Source organism: Microtus pennsylvanicus, chromosome 3, assembly GCF_037038515.1.
Source record: "Microtus pennsylvanicus isolate mMicPen1 chromosome 3, mMicPen1.hap1, whole genome shotgun sequence".
NCBI lineage: Eukaryota > Metazoa > Chordata > Mammalia > Rodentia > Cricetidae > Microtus > Microtus pennsylvanicus.
In genome coordinates this window covers 15,327,620-15,346,953 of record NC_134581.1, presented here as the reverse complement: position 1 = coordinate 15,346,953, position 19,334 = coordinate 15,327,620, and the positions used below count along the sequence as shown (strand labels likewise).

The 19,334-nt window shown below is 41.9% G+C and overlaps 1 protein-coding gene across 4 annotated transcripts in view; it reads right to left on the bottom strand.

The window, feature by feature from the left end:
* Dag1 (dystroglycan 1) overlaps positions 1–19,334 on the bottom strand; it is a 67,438-nt gene that overhangs the window by 34,323 nt on the left and 13,781 nt on the right. For 3 of the 4 annotated variants that reach the window (XM_075964629.1, XM_075964628.1, XM_075964627.1), the window contains exon 2: positions 19,265–19,321. The exons of the other annotated variant lie outside the window; for it this stretch is intronic. The gene's annotated coding sequence lies outside the window, so the exon portion shown is untranslated. The remainder of the gene's footprint in view (positions 1–19,264; positions 19,322–19,334) is intronic. 4 annotated transcript variants of the gene reach the window in all.

The following is a 19,334-nucleotide window of genomic DNA, read 5'->3' as shown; positions in this document are numbered from 1 at the left end:
GCTGTTCCTACAACACAATTAGGCTCTACTTCACCTAGAGTGCTCATTCCTAGAACATCTGCCCTTCAACAAAACAGTCTTTCTGCAAAGTGAGTGCTCAATAACTATTTGGTTGATGGCTAAATATATACCGACATTTTTCCTCATGGGGCTCCATACCAAAATTCACCCCTTTCATTTGTTTCTCCATTTCCTGTGTTGGAGATCAGCATTCGTCTTACGAGGACAGTCACCAAAGAAACTAGTGGTTTTGGTGGCCTTAGGAGGTGCATGAATCAGAAAAGAGGTTGCATTCATCTTTCAAGAAACTCTCAATTAATGGACAGTATGTTCTGTTCTGTTTTTTGTTTTTTAGAACTGGCTGTTGTCTGTGGGGGTAAGGTGCAGAGATGCCTTGTACTGGGCAAATGCTCTGTCACCAAGCAAGCACAGCTAAGTTCTTACTTCAACCAAGGACAAAGCTTCTTCTAAGCTCAGAGCAAGACTCTAAAACCTGCCACACAGTGGAAGCAGCTGGGCAGAAGCTTTATAAGCAGCTCCCAGGATCACACCCAAGACTGTGACGCTCTGACTAGGTGTCACAGCTCTCAACAGTTGAAATCCCACTTTAAAGACACAGGACCTCAGAAAGAGAAACAAGTAGACAGAGACCACATAGTGAGCGAGCACTGAGAAATCCAAACTGGACAAACTAAAGAAACACAGAGGAGCCAAACACAGCAGACACTGTTATGGCAGCACTCAGAAGGCTGAGACATAAGGATCCCAAGTTTGAGGTCAGCCTGAATCTTACAAAGACTAGCTTTTATCTTTTTAAAGGTTTTTTATTTATGTGTCTGTGTGTATACACCGTAAGTGCTTGTGTGTCTGCAACAACCAATCAGGTCACTGGATCCTCCTGGAGCTGGAGTTAGAAGTGGTTTTAAGTTGCCTGACATTGGTACTGGTGCCCTTTCACATATCCTGATATCCAATATTTACATTACAGTTCATAACAGTAGCAAAATTAGTTATAAAGTAGCAACAAAACTAATTTTATGGTTGGGAGCCAACATAACAGGAGGAACTGTATTAAACAGTCACAGGAAGGTTGAGAACCACTGCTCTAGCCCCAAATAACAGCTTTCTAAAACCAAAAACAAGCTGAGGAGAGTGGTGCACACCTTTAATCCCAGCACTCCAGAGGCCAAAGTAGGTGTATTGCTGAGTCTGAGGCCAGCCTGACCCAGGACAGCCAAAGATACATAATGAGACAACAAAAATAACAAAACAAATAAGCAAACAAACAAAAAAAACTAGCCTGAATAATTAGACAAAAATTACTTTTCCTCATACTGCTAGAAGTAGTGACATACTTAATCCCATCATTTTAAAAGCAAAGGCACTGTAAGAATGAGGTTCACTGGACCAGTGTGTGGCATTTTAAATGAGAGTATTCCCTTTATGCTTATATATTTGAATGATCAGACTGAGGAAGGATTAGGAGGTGTGGCCTTGTTGAAGGATGTTTAAACTCGAAGGGTTGGTGAGCTCTGAGGTTTCGAAAGCTCACACAAGGCCCAATCTTGTTCACTGCCTCCTGCCTGTGTATCAGATGTAAGCTCTCAGCTACTGTTCCACCGCCATGAGCACCTGCCTGATGCCTTGCTCCTTGACATGATGGCAATGGATTCAACCTCTGAAACTGTAAGCAAGCCCCCATAAATGCTTTCTTCTATAAGTTGCCTTGGTCATGGTGTCTCTTCACAGCAATAGAAAATTAACTAAAAGAGAGTAAGACTCTACCTCTGAAAGACAAACAACCAAGCCCCCTTTTGGATATTGGGTCTTCCTTCTACCTCTCTGATCATACAGCCTTTCCTTAGGGCAGCAATCAAGTCCCTTATTCCACCAAGATTTAGTAGCCTGGATTCAAATACCTGAAGATACTGCCTAAGCCAGCTTTCTCATTATTCTAAACATCACAGGGCTACTGTCAGAACAGACATTCTTCTGGCGCCTGTGCAGACTAAGTGCTCCACTGCTTGTTCCAAAGACTGGTTCACCCTGCATTAACAGCTACAATGAGGAATATTATGTTCTGGATGTGACATTAAGACTGGCATGAGACCCAAGATCCTCTTAGCCACCCTGCTGAACAGCTAATGTCTCCTATATAACATTAAGAACTAAGCTCCACAGCAGGGGGCAGAGTCAGACTTAAAGTCCAGTTCCCTAAGTAAACTTGCTAGAGCTACCACTGATATCACATGGGCCCAGCAACTCACAACTGCTACAGCATCTGTTAAGTAGGTTGTTTTTAATCCTAAACTCATCACTTACCCATGTAGATTTCAGTCTCCTAAATGCTGCTTCCTCAGGAAACCTACCCAATAGGGTTCTCCATTATCTAACTCCTTTCTTTTCCTTTTTTTGGGGGGGGAGGGAGGTAGTTCGAGACAGGGTTTCTCTGTAGCTTTGGAGCCTATCCTGGAACTAGCTCTTGTAGACCAGAATGGCCTGGAACTCACAGAGATCCGCCTACCTCTGCCTCCCAAGTGCTGGGATTAAAGGTGTGTACCACCACCGCCCAGCCATAACTCCTTTCTTTTTTCATAGAATTATCAGAATGGTCACAGCAGTGGCCAGATCTGATCTGTTCAGATAATCTAATGAATGATGACACTGTGAAAGTACAGGTGAGACACATAATACTGGTACCTACCTCAAAAAGAATTGTATCCCCACATGCATGTCACGATATATGTACAAACACACATACATAATAAATGTATAAACGAAGCCAGGCAGTAGTGGCATACGCCTTTAATTCTAGCATTCAGGAGGCAGAGACAGGTGGATCTCTGTGATTTGAGGCCAGCCTGGCCTGTAAGAGCTAGTTCCAGGACAGGCTGCAAAACTTATAGAAAAACCCTGTCTCAAAAAAAACAACAACAGAAAAAGAAGATCAGAATTCAGTTCCCTGCACCTATGTGAGTAGATTCACAACTGTGGGCAACTCCAGCTCGAGGATCCATGTGGCCTCCATTAGCACCTGAATACACATGCACGCACATACACACGCACACACACACAAAGAAAATTTTAAAAAGAAAATTTAGGTATAGTGATATATCTCTGTAATACCGACATATAGGAGGTTGAGACAAGGCTAGGATACATAATAAAGCCTTGTCCCAAACTATTTAAAAGTTATTATTTCCTGACTTTAACTGCTATGTGCAGCTAACAGAAAAAAACTATTCTCATTCTTAGAAAATATGCAATTAGGTACTTCAGGAATAAAGAGGCATGTCTCCCATTTACTCACAAGTGGTTCAGAAAAAAAGTACAGATGGAAAAGAGAGAATGAAGTCACTGAGATGGCTCAGTGGGTAAAGAAGCCAGATACCAAGCCTGATGACCTTAATACCTGGAACCCATACAATAGGAGAGAACTGATCCCCAAAAGTGCACAAAAATAAGTTTAAATGGGACTGGAAAGATGGCTCAGCAGTAAAGAGTAACTGCTGCTTCCAGAAAATCTAGGTTGGTTTCCCAGTGCCCAATGTGGTGATCTGAATAAGAATGGCCTCCATAGGTTTATCTATTTGAATTCTTAGTCACTACAGAATAGCACTATTAGAAAGGATTAGAAGGATTGGGGGGTGCCTTATTGGAGGAAGTATGATAGGCCAGTCATGCCTCCCTCTCCCTCTCTCTGCCTACTCTCAGGATGCAGCATGCTACTATGGAGACTAAACCTCCAAAACTGTAAGCAAGCCCCCAACTAAATGCTTTATTTTCTAAGAGTTGCTTTGATCATGGTGTCTCTTTACAATAATAGAATAGTGACTAAGACAACCATGGAGGCTAACAACTATCAATAACTCCATTTCCTGAGAAATCTATACTATCTTCTGGTCTCTACAGGTATACACCTGGTTCACAGATACAAATGCAGACAATACAGCCAAACAAACATAAAATCAATTATTGAAAAAAACTAATCATAAACTAGGTGTGATGGCACATGCCTTTAATTCTAGCATTTGGGAGGCAGAGGGTTGGAGGATCTCTGAGTTTGAGGCCAGCTTGATCTACAAAGTGAGTTCCAGGACAACCAGGAAAATCCTGTCTCAAAAAAAAAAAAAAAAATCAAACAAAACACAGGTTTCCTTTCCTGGACAAAGCTAAGGGTGGGGCTAGGTTTTTGCAGTCAGCCTCCACATCTAAAGTGCAGTCTCCACACATAACAAGTATGTCTCTTTTTGTACATCATTATTTTCTGAGACAGTGTTCCAGGCTGGCCTCAAGTTCTCAAGAATCCTTTTGCCTGAACGTCCCATATAGTGGGATTACAAAAGAACAAGCCCAAACCAGCTTTTTTTAAAAATATTTTTGTTTGTTTTAGTTTTTTTTTTTTAAGTCTTACTATATAGACCTGGCTGGCCTTAAACTCGGAGATCTCTGCCTGAGTACTGGTATTAAAGGCATGTGCCGCCTTGCCTGGCTTTTAGTATCATTCTCAAAGCTCAGTCATATACTTCGTAACTATTCCTTTGCATGTATGCAAACATTGCATACAAAAACCCAGATAATTATCACTTCCTCACTTGCTCCAGCAATATGCACACAAATTCAAGTGTTTAAGCACCTTGCACATGTTTTTTCAAGAACATACATGTTTTTGCATTCTTCTATAAAGATATCTGAAGATAAAAATCCTAGATATGGGACTGACAGATTTTGACAAAATGTCTTTCAATTCATATTCCAACCTAAGGATTTAAGTTATTTTTCCCTTACTTTTACTGGTATTGAGTTATTATCAAACACTTCATTAATAATTTGAACAGAAAAAGGAGAGAAAAATGGAGCAAGTTGAATAGCTTGAGAAAGAAGTTGGCCCTTCTCATATTGCTTGATTAAAAAGCATGTGCCATAAAAAAGTCCCATAAATTCAGGCTGCGAGTAATGGGTCTGAAATAGCTAGTTCTAAGACTATAAGAGGGTCAGTTTCCAGACAACTAATGAATCGAAACATGGAACTATTTTTTCTAACCAAACTTGACTTCCTCAAAGGAAAATTCCTATGGAGAATTATGAGCTGACTAATTACTCCAAACAATAACATTTCTGTGGAGCTCTTTGCTTCTGGGTTTGCTTCCTTCCCTGTGTTGTATCTTCCAAGCCAGCCTGAAATACTGAGATGCCTCACAGTCCAACCCCCAGAACAACTCCGAGCTGAGGGCATGAGGAACAGGCACAGAAGAGAAAGGCCAGAGACTGCTTCTGGGCTCTCACATCTACTCTTCATACTGTAGACTCATTTGCTCTACAAAACAGCCCCCTTTACTAAAGCCTTTCCAAACCTCTAAGTCTACTGTGTGCCGACCTCCAAATGACAGGCAAGCTCTACAAGAATGTGAGATGCCAGCTTTCCCAGAAAACTGCACACTCCAGAGTGTGGGACACTGGGAAAGAACCTTCTGTCTTAGGCCAGGACACACAGAAGTATCTACTAGTCCACTCCCACTCCTGGACTTTCCTTCTGATCTGCATAACTTTTGTACATGAGCAACTAACCCAAGAAACTGGTGCCCAAAATAGTTTTGACATTCCCACCATCAAAGCATAAAAATATGTCATGCTCACATGTAAGGTTTATTCGTATTGTTTTTTTTTAACAATGTTTCTTTTTTTAATATTTATTTATTTATTAGTTATGTATACAATAGTCTGTCTGTGTGTATGTCTGCAGGCCAGAAGAAGGCACCAGACCTCATTACAGATGGTTGTGAGCCACCATGTGGTTGCTGGGAATTGAACTCAGAACCTTTGGAAGAGCAGGCAATGCTCTTAACCACTGAGTCATCTCTCCAGCCCCGGTTTATTCGTATTGTTAACTGTAAATTAATTATGCTTATTTAAAAAAAACAGTGGCATCAATAAAATCAACTACTACTAGGTTATACAGATCTGGTGAAATTTCATTTATGAATAAATTTTCAAAGGCTATAGAATGAAATAAGTCTCTGGGCTGGGTTTTTTATTGCTGTTTTTTTATAAACTGACAGTGGGGGAGCTGCTATCTTCCTACCTAAGATAAGGGCAGGGTCTCCCCTCTTAGAATTTTTATTACCAACCAAAAAGCCAGAGAACATCAGCACCAGACTCCTGCCTTTCGAGTGGGTCTGACCTAATCAAATCATGGCAATTCAGTTTCAATACAGAAGATTCACTCACCTCGTGACCTTATCTGCACTGGCAGCCTCACACCCACTCCTACAGAGGGCTAATCAGCAGTACCCAGCAGCCTCTCCAGCCCTTTTCCCAACACAGCCCACACCTCCCTAACTGAAATTCTTTACATTCTTCTCCCTGAAGGGCAGTCTTCAGAAAACTTAGGTTAAAATCATGAAAACAAAAAGTGCTGGGAATTTACCAAAGCAGTAAAGGACTCCATCAAACCTGTAGCAGGCAGGTAGTCTAGCTCCACTAGTACTAGGGAGTACTAGTGTAATACATGCCTTTAATCCTAGCACTCGGGAAGCTGAGGCCAGCAGATCTCTGTGAGTTCAAAAACAGTCTGGTCTACAGAGCAAATTAACAACCAGCCAGGGCTACGTAGTGAGAACCTGTCTCAAATGACAAAAAACTTTAACAAAAAAAAAAATTACCTTAAGCCTGCGCTATGATATACATTAAATCTGAATTTACTTAAATTCAAAATTACAAATGTAGCTGGCAAGATGGATCAGCATACACAGAAAATAAATAAAAAATGTTAATTATTTAAGTGTAAAATAATGAAATTTTAAGTGTAAATTAACTGTAAAATAAAGATAGCATAGATACATGATAGGTATCCAGTCTGTGAGGCAAGCTTCTATCACTGGATGTTCAGACTAGCAAGTAAAGCCATGATCATCTTCCCACAGAGACTGCCCACCTAGTTGAGGGAGTAAATATAAGCAGACATTGAATTCTGGTTGTTCTCATGTCTCCACTCCCTTACAGCTAAAACTATCTCCTACATGAAGAAATAGAAAAGCCCTCTAAAATAGCCTTGAAATTCAGAAAAGGTTTATAAAACGAAAATCTTTAAGATAACATAAAAAACAGTCCCTCATTTTACAGACAGGATACAGAGACTTCCACAGTCCCCCATGTGGTAGCACCTGAGTAATAAGAACCTGTATCCTAGCCTCAAACTTCACCCACTCAGACAACAAACAAAAGGAGAACAGGAGAAAAGACAGCCGAAGAGACTAGGAACAGAAAATGACAATCAAGGAAGCTCAGAGTTAAGTGAAGAAAAGTGGGAAGGGCTAAGGTGGGGCAGTGCTCTACAGATGACCCAGCCCCGTGAATCAACCACAAAAGGCATTAAAAATGTTCCTCTTGCAACATTTGCCGCACCCGTGCTAAGTAGGACTGACTCCACTCTGGCTCCATATCCCTCCACACAAGCCGTGTTCTGGACATAGCAAAAAACTGCCACAGGAGAAGACACAACTATATCCCCTTCCCGCCTCACAAAAAGGAACCAAACCCAAAACTGAAGGTGCAGTGTCCAGTTGCCAGCTCACAGAAATAACACAGAGAAATTACTCTGAGGCACAATCTCTTAAATCTAGATTGTAACCCTGATGTAGGAATTCCTTCTGTTTGTGTGTTGCTTTCATCGGTTAATGAATAAAGAAACTGTCTTGGCCTTTTGATAGGGCAGAAACTTAGGTAGGAGGGGAAAATAGAACTGAATGCTGGAAGAAGGGCAGAGTCAGAGAAGCCATGGATCCTCCGCCTGAGACATAGACCGGTTAGAATCTTGCTGGTAAACCACAGCCATGTGGTGATACACAGATTAATGGAGATGGGTTAAATTAAGTTGTAAGAGTTAGCCAATAAAAAGTTAGAGCTAATGGGCCAAGCAGTTATTTAATTAATACAATTTCTGTGTGGTTATTTTGGGACTAAATTAGCCGGGCAGCCGGGAAGAACAAGCTGTCTCCCCCTGCAACATAATTCTTCAGGCTTAAGTTCTTCAGCAGAGCAAAGAAAAGAAGAGAAAACTATAGATTAGAGAGACTTTTAAAAACAACCAATTAAAAAGCAGATAAAATTAAACTACAATGCCTAAAAATGCATTGTTTCAGAACTAATTTTTAATCAGGTGTGGTGGCAGATGTCTTCAATCTGAGCACTAGGAAGCAGAGACAGGTGGATTTCTGTGGGTTCCAGAACAGCCAGGTCTACACAGCACACATGATGGTACTTACCCATAATCCCAACTCAGAGGTGCAAAAAGGAGGATCACAACGTTAAAATTAGCCTCTGTTATACAGAGAGATCCAGCCTCAAAAAACAAAACATGAGACTGGTGCTGGAGATGGCTCAGTGGTTAAAAGCACTAGCTTCCAGGGATCCTGAGTTCAAGTCCCAGCAACCACATGGTGGTTCACAACATGCAGGCAGAATACTGTATATATAATAAATACGTAATTCTTAAAAACAAAACATGAGGCTGAAGAGATGGTTTAGTAGTCAAGAGCACTTGTTATTTTTGCAGATCACTTGGGTTCAGCTCCCAGCATCCATATAGTGGCTCGTAACTGTCCATAACTCCAATTCCAAGGGATTTATTTGATACCCTCTTCTGACCTCTGAGTACCAAGCACTAGCTACAAGAAGGCAAAAGACTCATCAATTAGCAAAGGTGCTTGCTGCCAAGATTGATGACCTAGATTTGATCTCTGGGACCCACCTGCTGGAAGAACAGAGTAGATCCCACAAGCTGTCCTCCAGCTTCCACACATCTGTGCACACATACCTACGTAACAAGTAGTCGATGAAACACAAAGATGAAGTAAACATAAAACCAGCCCAGAAAAACTTTTAGTCTCCCAAGCAGCACATGAAAGACAGCCAACTGATGTGGGAGTGTCATATAACAATCTGTCGATTTCATTGGTTAATTAATAAAGAAACTTCTTTAAAAAAAGAAAGAAAGAAAGAAAGAAAGAAAGAAAGAAAGAAAGAAAGAAAGAAAGAAAGAAAGACAGCCAAGCCAGGTAGCCTCTCAGACAAACAGGTCTGTCGAGTTCACCATTAGAGAAACACCAGTAGTCACTAGCTCAGGTGATTAACCCTACTCTCCAACAGCTATTGGCTATCAAGATGATACTGTGACTATAACCAACTGCCTGAATCCTTTATCTATATCTTAATTGGCTTCCAGGAAAGGGTAAAGGTTTTTGTTTCATTAATTGGATGATCAAAAGTTCATGTGTCAAGCCAGCAAAATGACTCAGTGGGTAAAGGTGCTTGCTGCCAAGCCTAACAACTAGAATTCAATCCTCAGAATCCACACAGTGGAAAGAGAATCAACTCCCCAAGGTTATTCTCTGACCTCCACACAAGCACTAAGGCATGTGCATGAATGCACACACAAATAAATAAGTGTAGTTTTAAAATTCTCAGGTGCTAAGGAGACTGTTAGTATTTAGGCATCTGCACTGGCCTGTCCTTGGGTCCTCAGCTGCAGGACCCAAGGTGCACTAAGAACACCGCTGTGCACATTCACGACTTCCCTTTTAAAAGGGCCTGCCCATTTCCCCATCTCTCTTTGTCTGCTCCTTCTCTCTCTCTCTCTCTCTCTCTCTCTCTCTCTCTCTCTCTCTCTCTCTCTCTCTCCTTCTGCCTGTTTCTCCTTCTTGCCCTCTCTTCTCTTCTGCGCTCCTGTCCCCAGAGGCCTGTCTCCCCTCTCCTGTTCCCTTAACAAAAACCCCTCCACCTGAATGCATGGTGTCTTTATCTCTAGAGCCACTTTTTAAAATTACAACACTGGTTCCCTGACCAGGAATTGAACCCAGACCATGGTGAGAAGAGTGCCGAATCCTAACCACTAGACCACCAGGCTAAGCAAGATGGCTCAGGGGTTAAGAGCATGTACTGATCTTCTAGAGGACCTAAACTGAATTCCCAGCATCCACATCAGGCAGCTTACAACTGCTTCTAACTCCATCTCCAGAGGATCTGACTCTTCTGGCTTTTGCCATACCAAGTACCTCATAACACACACACAAAATTTAAAATAATAAAAATAAAGTTTAAAAAATTATTTTATCTCTCTTTCACTGTATGCCTTCCCAACTCTATCAACACAAAACATTTCAACCTTTCTTGAAAAAGCACAATACTACTACCTGTTAGCACCATTCCTCAACAATGGGCCAGTCTAACTTCACTGCCTCATTTTCCATTCATGAACCAGCTCTACCTATTCTGTCATAATTCTACCAACTCAAGGCTGATCAATGTCTCTGCAGCCATTTCTGAGTCCCACTGCTAGCCCACCTGGCCCCACAGTATTCTCACTGTCCCAACAGATCCTTCTAGCAATCTAATTCTTCCAAGTGTCTAGGAAAGAACAAAGCAAACAAGCAAAATTCTTCCATTCACTGAGTTACCTTTTCTTCCCTCCTCTCAACAATGTTTATGTATTCTGATCTGGCTTCCATCTCTTTCTACAGTTTTTCAAATTATCCTCCACACCCCTGCCTCCCCTTATCCAAACCATGACCAAACCAAGAAGCTACTGCAATCCACTCCAGCCAGTCCTTGGAATGTTTCCACTACTGCCTGAGGGCTCATATCAGAAACAGGGAAAAGCTTTACAGGCCACAGACACATCGCTACGTCCCAAAATGTGAACTTGGCTTTGAAAATAATCTAGACTACAGCCTGTCAGCTCTGCAAGGCCCTTTCCCGAAGCTCTGGGATGGGCCTAGCCCTCCAACCTACTTTATACTACAGAAATCAGAAACACACACACACAGACTGAAGTCACTTGTTAAGAGACAGAACACATCCCACGACCAATCTAGTCTTCTGAAAAATATCATCTAAGAAAAATTGTTGTCTTTATTTCTTCCTTTTGCCTAAGGACAAGGAGAGCCCAAATTTGTGTCACCGACCACCAGATCCATCCTTGCTGCCTAAGCACATTGCTAAGAACAATACAGTAAATGAAACAGTATATTCAGGGACTGGGAATTGGTCCAGAGGTTAGCAACACTTGTTGCTCTTGCAGAAGACCCAGGTTCAATTCCCAACACCCACAGAGCTGCTTACAACCTTCTGTTACTCCAGTCCCAGAAGATCTGAAGCCCTCTTCTGACCTGCCCTGGCATGGCACACAAATACACAAGCAGTCAAAACACTCATATACATAAAATAATAAATCTAAAAAAATTTCAAGTAAATTAATGAATTAATTAAATAAAATTAAATTAAAAAATATTTTTGGGACCAGCTAGGTAAAGATGTTTGACACAACTTCACCTTAATCCCCAGAACCCACATGATGGAAAATTAAACAACTTTTAAGTTATCCTCCGAGCTCTACACACCTACCGTGTACACACACATACACACACACATAAATGTCAAGTTATCCCCTGACCTCTACACACCTACCATATACACACACATATAAACACACATAAATGTCAAAAAAAAATCAATGTTAAAAATACTTGCAACTGAGCACAGAAGCCCACACCAATAATCCCTAACATGTACAAACATGAACAAAGCAGGAAGATTCTGTGTTTTGGCCAATATGGTCTACAAAAGAAATACTGTCTCCAAAAACAACTAACAGCACTTAAGGTGGATGAAGCATGCTGTGGGCTCAAGCCAGCTTGGGCTACACAGGTAGATTCTGTTTCAAAACAAAAAAGTATATACAAAATATAAATAATCCTAACCCAGTCACCCACTGGTGTGCTACCTCTCTGCATGAGAACACATTAGGATGCACAAGTATCTATCTGCAAGCTAGCTAAGAAATATGGATATCACCAGGTATACCACTAGGTGTCCCGCTTTCTCTACCCTAGATCCAAATCTGAAATAAAACTACCAGGATTATCACTCCACAAAAAGCAAGCAGTCTGTATTGCAGTGCCCATGGCAGAAATATACTTCCTTCCACTCAGGGTTCATTTTGGTTTGGGGACTGGGACTAAATTAGGGACTATGTCCATGCTAATTAAGCACATACTCTACCATTTAGGTACACCTCTTGTCACTGGTTTCTTTTTTTTTTCTTTTTTTTTTTTTTTTTTTTTTGGTTTTTCGAGACAGGGTTTCTCTGTGGTTTTGGAGCCTGTCTTGGAACTAGCTCTTGTAGACCAGGCTGGTCTCGAACTCACAGAGATCCGCCTGCCGCTACCTCCCGAGTGCTGGGATTAAAGGCGTGTGCCACCACCGCCCGGCTTGTCACTGGTTTCTTAAAAACAGGCTGTTCTGGATATGAGATCAAGCTGCCTTGTCCCTTAATCATTTCTGTTCCCCACCCTCAGCCACTGTGTCTTCAGGGAGATGAACGTATGGCACATACTGTGATATCCATAAGTAGACAGAGGCCATCAGCTCTTCCTCCTACCCCAGGCATGTCCCACCACTGCTGGGCTGCAGCAAGCTCTCTTAAACACTGACCCACTCTCCAGGCCCTGTTTGTTTCCTTTTTCCTCACAATGTACTTACTGGCCAGGGCAGTGGTGGTTCACACCTTTGATCCCAGCACTTGGGAGTCAAAGGCTGTGGAGCTCAGTGAGTTCAGGGCCAGTCTGGTCCACAAAGCAAGTTCCAAGAGAGCTAGGACTGTTATACAGAGAAATCTTGTCTCAAAAAGACTAACAGCTGTGTGGTGGTGGCGCAGGCCTTTAATCCCAGTACTAGTTCCAGGACAGCTAGGGCTGCTACACAGGAAACCCTGTCTTGGGGGGGGGCAGGGGGACAGACCCACCCTTATTTATTATTTATTTTAGGGCTGGGTGGTAGTGCATGCCTTTCTTACCAGCACTCAAGAAACAGAGGTAGATGGATCTCTGTAAGTTCTAGACAAGACTGGTCTACATATTAAGTTCCAGGGCAGCCAGGACACAGAGAAACTCTATCTTGAAAAACCAAAAAATTAAATAAATAAACAAACAAACAAACAAATAGCAATAATAACAACAAAAGAAAAAAGATTTTATGTGTACGAGTGTTGGCCTGCATGTATGTGCACCACATGCATGCTTGCTGATAAGGTCAGAAAATAGTTTTGGATCTCTGGAACAAAATTATAGTCACCATCATGTGGGTGCTGGGAATCCAACCCAGGTCCTCCCTCTCTTAAAGCAGTAACTGCTCAGCCAGGCGGTGGTGGCACACGCCTTTAATCCCAGAGGCAGGCACATCTCTGTGAGTTCAAGGCCAGCCTGGTCAATAGGCACCAAAACTACAGAGAAATCTTGTCTCGAAAACAAAACAAAACAAAACCAAAAAAAAGGGCAGTAACTGCTCTTAAGCACTGAATCATCTCTTCATCTTTTACTGGATATCAAACTCATAATTTATACCAAAATAAAACGGGCAGATAACAAGTACTAATTATCAGACATAGGCCAGAGGCACCATTCAGATCACCCTACTGAGTGAGTTCCCAGGACGGCCAGGACTACACAGGAAAACCCCATCTTGGGGAAAAAAAGGAAAAGAAAGAGAAAGAAACCAAAGCCCTTCCCTAAAGTCACATTAGGGAGGATTTCCTCCTCAAGTCCAGGTTTCTCTGAAGGTCCTGCTATCACTGTCCAACATCATGATGCTCATACCAAAAATCTTACCTGTCTTGCCCAGCAGCAACAGTTTCTCAGATCTGAGAAGTCATGACTCAACACCACAATATCACCAAGCCCTATATAGATTTCTCTCTTAAAACCCCTTCTTATAACAAGTGCCAGCATTTGCAAACTTAACTCAGCAGGGCACATATGTTTTATTCCTTCATTTGGCAAAAATAATATGGTACTTTGAATCCTAAAACAGAGAAATAAACAACATTCTGCTCAGGCAGAGGATAGAACAGGTTGAGTTGGAGTAGGACAGCCTGAGGACATTATTTCATTGATTAAACACTTGCCTAGTATTTTACAAAAGGAAGGAAAGGGGAGGAAAGGAATGGAGACAAGAGACACTAGGGAGGCAGAGGAGCAATACCAGGAAGTAGAGAATGGAATCTTTTACTCAGAAGATCAAGAAGGAATTCTAGGACCATTCCAAAGCCTAAAGGTATTCCAAAGCTTCACCAGGTACCTGCAATCAGAGCAAAGCCTTCAGCCCTCCCTCTGCCGACATGTTCAACTACCCTTCACAGAACCCAATAAAGCACAACAGGTAACACATCTACCTCTCTGTATGAACCCAATAATCCGAGAGAGAGAGAGAGACAGAGAGAGAGAGACAGAGAGAGACAGAGACAGAGAGACAGAGACAGAGAGACAGAGACAGACAGAGAGACAGACAGAGAGACAGAGAGACAGAACCTCATATATTTTCCCCAGGGACAAAGTGGCTCACCGGGGTCAAGAAAGCTGATCTCAGAGAAAAAACATCCATAACCAAAACAAACCTAGTTTGGAGGGGGGGGCAGTGTTTGGTTTTGGTTTTATGAGACAGGGTTTCTCTGTGTAACAGCCCTGGTTGTCCTAGAACTTACTTTGTATCCCAAGCTGGCCTCGAAATCACAGAGACCCTCTTGTCTCTGCCCCACAAGTGCTGGGATTGAAGGTGTGTGCCATCATGCCCGGCACAAATCTATTTTTTCTCCCCAAAATTACTGTATTAACCTAGTTCAAGACACATACTCATTTTAATAATTTATTCTTATTTCATGTGCATTTATGTTTCGCCTGCATGTATATCTGTGTAAAGGTATTGAAATCCCCAGAAACTGGAGTTACAGGCAGCTATGTACTGCCATATGGGTACTAGGAATTAAACCCAGGTTCTCTGGAGGAGCAGCCTGTGCTCTTAACCAAAAAGCCATCACTCCAGTCCCCACAAATCTGTTCTTTAAAGGAATCTGGGGCTAAGGGTGTATCTCAGGGGTAAGGTACAAGCTTAATTAACATGTATATAGTTCTGGGTTCAATCTCCCTCCAGCATCAAATCAGAAAAAAAAAAAAAGATTTTTGTTAAAGACCTCTTGCCTACCTCTCTAAAGAACTCATCTTCAGTGAGTTTTAGCATCAATATAAATCAAAATAAGTAAATATATTTAAATATGCAATTTCATCCACAAACACATCAATTGAAACATATCTGTGAAAGGCCCAGGGGAAGGGCCCAACCTCCTATGATTACACACTCAACCACCCTTGGAAATAGCAGGCCTGTTTTTCCAAATATGGCCTCAGATCTGCTGTAAGGCTCAGGGCCACAAGGAGTTTATATGAATGTTTATCAAAATTCAGGGTGTGCCGGGCAGTGGTGGCACACACCTTTAATCCCAGTACTCGGGAGGCAGAGGCAGGCAGATCTCTGTGAGTTTGAGGCCAACCTGGTCTACTTCCAGGACAGCCAGGGCTACATAGAAAACCCGTCTCAGCCGGGCGGTGGTGGCGCACGCCTTTAATCTAGCACTTGGGAGGCAGAGGCAGGCGGATCTCTGTGAGTTCGAGACCAGCCTGGTCTACAAGAGCTAGTTCCAGGAAGGCTCCAAAACCACATAGAAACCCTGCCTCGAAAAACCAAAAAAAAAAAAAAAAAAAAAAAACAAAAAGAAAAGAAAAGAAAAAGAAAACCCGTCTCAAATTGCGACCCACCCACCCCCAAAAAAGCAGGGTGTCGTAGCATATGCCTTTAATCCCAGAACTCAGGAGAAAGAAATAAATACATCTCTGTGAGTTCTAAGCCAGCCTGGTCTATAGTGTATTCCTGGACAGCCAGGGCTATGTAGGGAGACCCTGTTTCAAAAAACAAAATAAAAAAAGGGGATGTCAAGATACATGGCGCTGGAGATGTAATACAGTGGTAGCACGATTGCTTAGCATGGACAAGGCACAACAAAATATTTGAGAGCAGGGCCAGGGACAAAGTATAAGCATCATTTTCAGAACCCTCCTCAACAGCAATACAGCATAAGGAAACAGCCTAGCCCCACAGCACCCCAGACACAGAGGCCACAGAAAGGCTGACACTGAAGGAGGGCCATTCCTTGGACACAGCCCACAATAGACCCTATTATCCCTGGAACCCCATGACAGGATGGAAGAGGGTAGGCCAGGACATTCCTCCACCCCCTCACACCACAGAGGGAAAGGGCACTGGCAGCCTGGGGCATCAGGGGCCTAAACAGGAAGAAAGTCATTTTCTTCTCAAGCTGTTAAGATCACAAGGGATCCCTCCTCTTTAAAAAAAAAAAAAAAAGAGCGAGAGCGAGAGCGAGAGAGAGAGCGAGAGAGAGAGAGAGAGAGAGAGAGAGAGAGAGAGAAATAAAGGTAACCTGAGGTGCAATCGATAAATCATCACACAGACTGGCATACTCAGGGTTGCAAGGCTACAGACTGACATACTCAGTGCTGCAGGTCAATACTGTTTACCCTACTGGCAAAATACTATTATCTTTTGCAGGTAAGCAGAAGCAACAGCTGGGAGTACAAACTTAGAACAGGAAAGGGTGAGACAGAAATCTTACTGTTATTTATTTGTGACTTTAATGAATTCTATTTTTAAATCTTTAATAAAGAGCTTCTCTTCTACTCTCCTACCAAATTTTCCCATTCAGTCAATTCAATCTTTCCAACACAGCTCAAAGATCTAAAAATGTAAGACACTTACAATCTAATTTATTGTTCCCTAAACCCAGAATCTAGCCCTGCTCAAGTGGTACTCAATAGACTGGACTCTACTGTAAAACACTGTATTTAGCAAGGCTACCTGAGCTGGCATATTTGATACAAAGATGATACCCCAGCTCTAGCAAGAGAATATACACAGAACATTTATAGGGATGAAAAGAATATTTTATGTAAATATTCCATAGTAAATTAGTATCCAAAAAGTTTGATGTCCAATGTTATAATTAATATCCAAATTTTTAAAATGCCATTTAGAATGATTATTTTCAAATAAAAATGCAGTGGTGGCACACACCTTTAATCCCAGCACGCTGGAGGCAGAAGCAAGTGTATCTCTGAGTGTTCAAGGCCAGCCTGGTCCACAAAATGAGTTCCAGGACAGCCAGGGCTACACAGAAAAACCCATCTCGAAAAATAAAAAATAAACCAAAAAAAACAAATAAATAAAAATAACTAACCCAGAATTTTATTATTTTCTACATTATTTTTCTTGGCAAAATTCTTCTAAAGACCAGGGGTGAATAAGCACCTGAAATCCTAAATTTTAAAGATTTACTCTATTTTTAATAACTTATATCAGGAGGGGGATGTACACATAAATGCAGATGTCTCTGAAGACTAAAGGTATTGGATCCACTGCAACTGGAATTACAAGTGATTCTGAGCTGATGTGGGTACTGGGAATCAAACTGTCTTCTGGAAAATCAGTATAAAACTACAGAGTCATCTCTCCAGTACCTGTAAGCCCAGAATTGGGATAATCGAGGTAAATTAGGTTATGTCAGCCTGTAGAGAGACTTGGAAGCCAGACTAGGGAACTTATCAAGATCCTGTCTCAAAATATAATTTAAAAAGGTTAGCGATCTAGCCCAGTGGAAAATCACTTGCCTATCATGCTCAAGCCCTTGGGCTCAATCTCCAGTAATACACATGCGCACTAGCGGTAAGAACAACTCCAGCTAGTTAGAGAGGCATTTATGACAACCAATGCAGAACTTCATTTCTACCATAGAAAATCTTGGAATCATCTTCACTGTTTGTTTATTAATTTTAATTTTTATTTTATGTGTAAGGGTGTTTTGCCTGCACGTATGTCTACCACATGCCTGGTGCCTGCAAGGCCAGGAGTTGGATCCTCTAGAACTGAAGCTCTGGATAGTTGTGAGCAACTGTGTGAGTGATAGAAACCAAACTTGGATGCTCAGAAAGAGCAGCATGTACTCTTAACTGCTGAGCCATTTCTCCAGCACCCCCACTTTGAAATCTTCTTAAGCAGTCCTCTATGTGCGTTTGGGATGCCTGAAGGGAAGATGTTACCAGCCCAGCTACAGAGATAAAACAGAAGATAACCAGAACACTTGCAAAATCAACGGAGGAATGTCTTCAGAACTCTTATTTTGTTGTTTTTTTTTAAAGATTTATTTATTTATTTATTTTGTATACAACATTCTGCCTCAATGTATGCCCGCACACCAGAGGAGGGCGCCAGATGTAAGTACAGATGGTTGTGAGCCACCATGTGGTTGCTGGGAATTGAACTCAGGACCTCTGGAAGAGCAGCAAGTGCTCTTAACCACTGAGCCATCTCTCCAGCCTCCAGAACTCATTATTTTGAAACGTCTAGTATGTAGGCTAACCTAAGAAAATAACTTGTTTTGTTTTTCAAGATAAGAGTTTTTCTGTGTATACCTGGCTGTCCTAGAACACACTCTATAGACTAGGCTGGCCTCAAACTCAAGAAATCCACCTGTGTCTGCCTTCTGAGTGCTGGGATTAAAGAAATTCACAACCACTACCCAGCAAAAATTCTTTAAAAATTTCAGGACCAATGTGATGGTGCACTGCTTTAATCCAACGTTTAAGAATTTAGGCCAGCATGGTCTATACAGAGTTCTAGCCCAGCCAGGGTTGCATAATGAGACCCTGTCACAAAACAAAAAAACAAAAAGAAATAAATAAAAATTCCACTGCTCTGTTCCAAAACATATATATCAATCAGTAAAAAGAATTCTGTATGGGAAATTTGTTGTAGACGCCCACATTTAGGTACAAAAAAAACCATCCACAGCAATAAAGAGCAAATACCAAAAAAGGCAACTGAAATGGGTAATGGCCACTGTTGCCCTGAATATGACACACCCTTTCCAAGTGTTTCACTTGCCCTTGAGCTCTCCTCTAACTGGCACACTCCCCAAGGGCTGTGACCATCTCAAAAAGAAAAAAGAAAATCTGTGGCAGCACAAACCCTTAAAGATGGGGAATATTTGGACTTGGTCTCTGTGTGGCTACAAACATTACAAACCCTTGAGTCCACCCTAGATAAAGGCCCTTACCACCACTCCTAATGACCTGAGTTTGAGCCCCAGGACCCACATGGTAAAAGGAAAATGTAGCTCAGTGATAAGAGTGCTTGCCTAACATACTAGAGACCCTTGGCTCCATCCCCAGAAGCCACTAACTAAATAAAGGTACTATCTGACAGAGCTTTCTCCTCACTGTTACTGCTTTAAAACCGGGTGGCTAATCACGTTGCCAGGAAGCCCACTATCCTTCCTCTCTCCTCTACAGAGTTGTTTCAGGTATCTCACCTCACCGTCCACTGCCAGGCAGCTTTGAAAGCTTTGTCTTCCTGGAGAGCAGAGGCCCTGCAGGAACAAA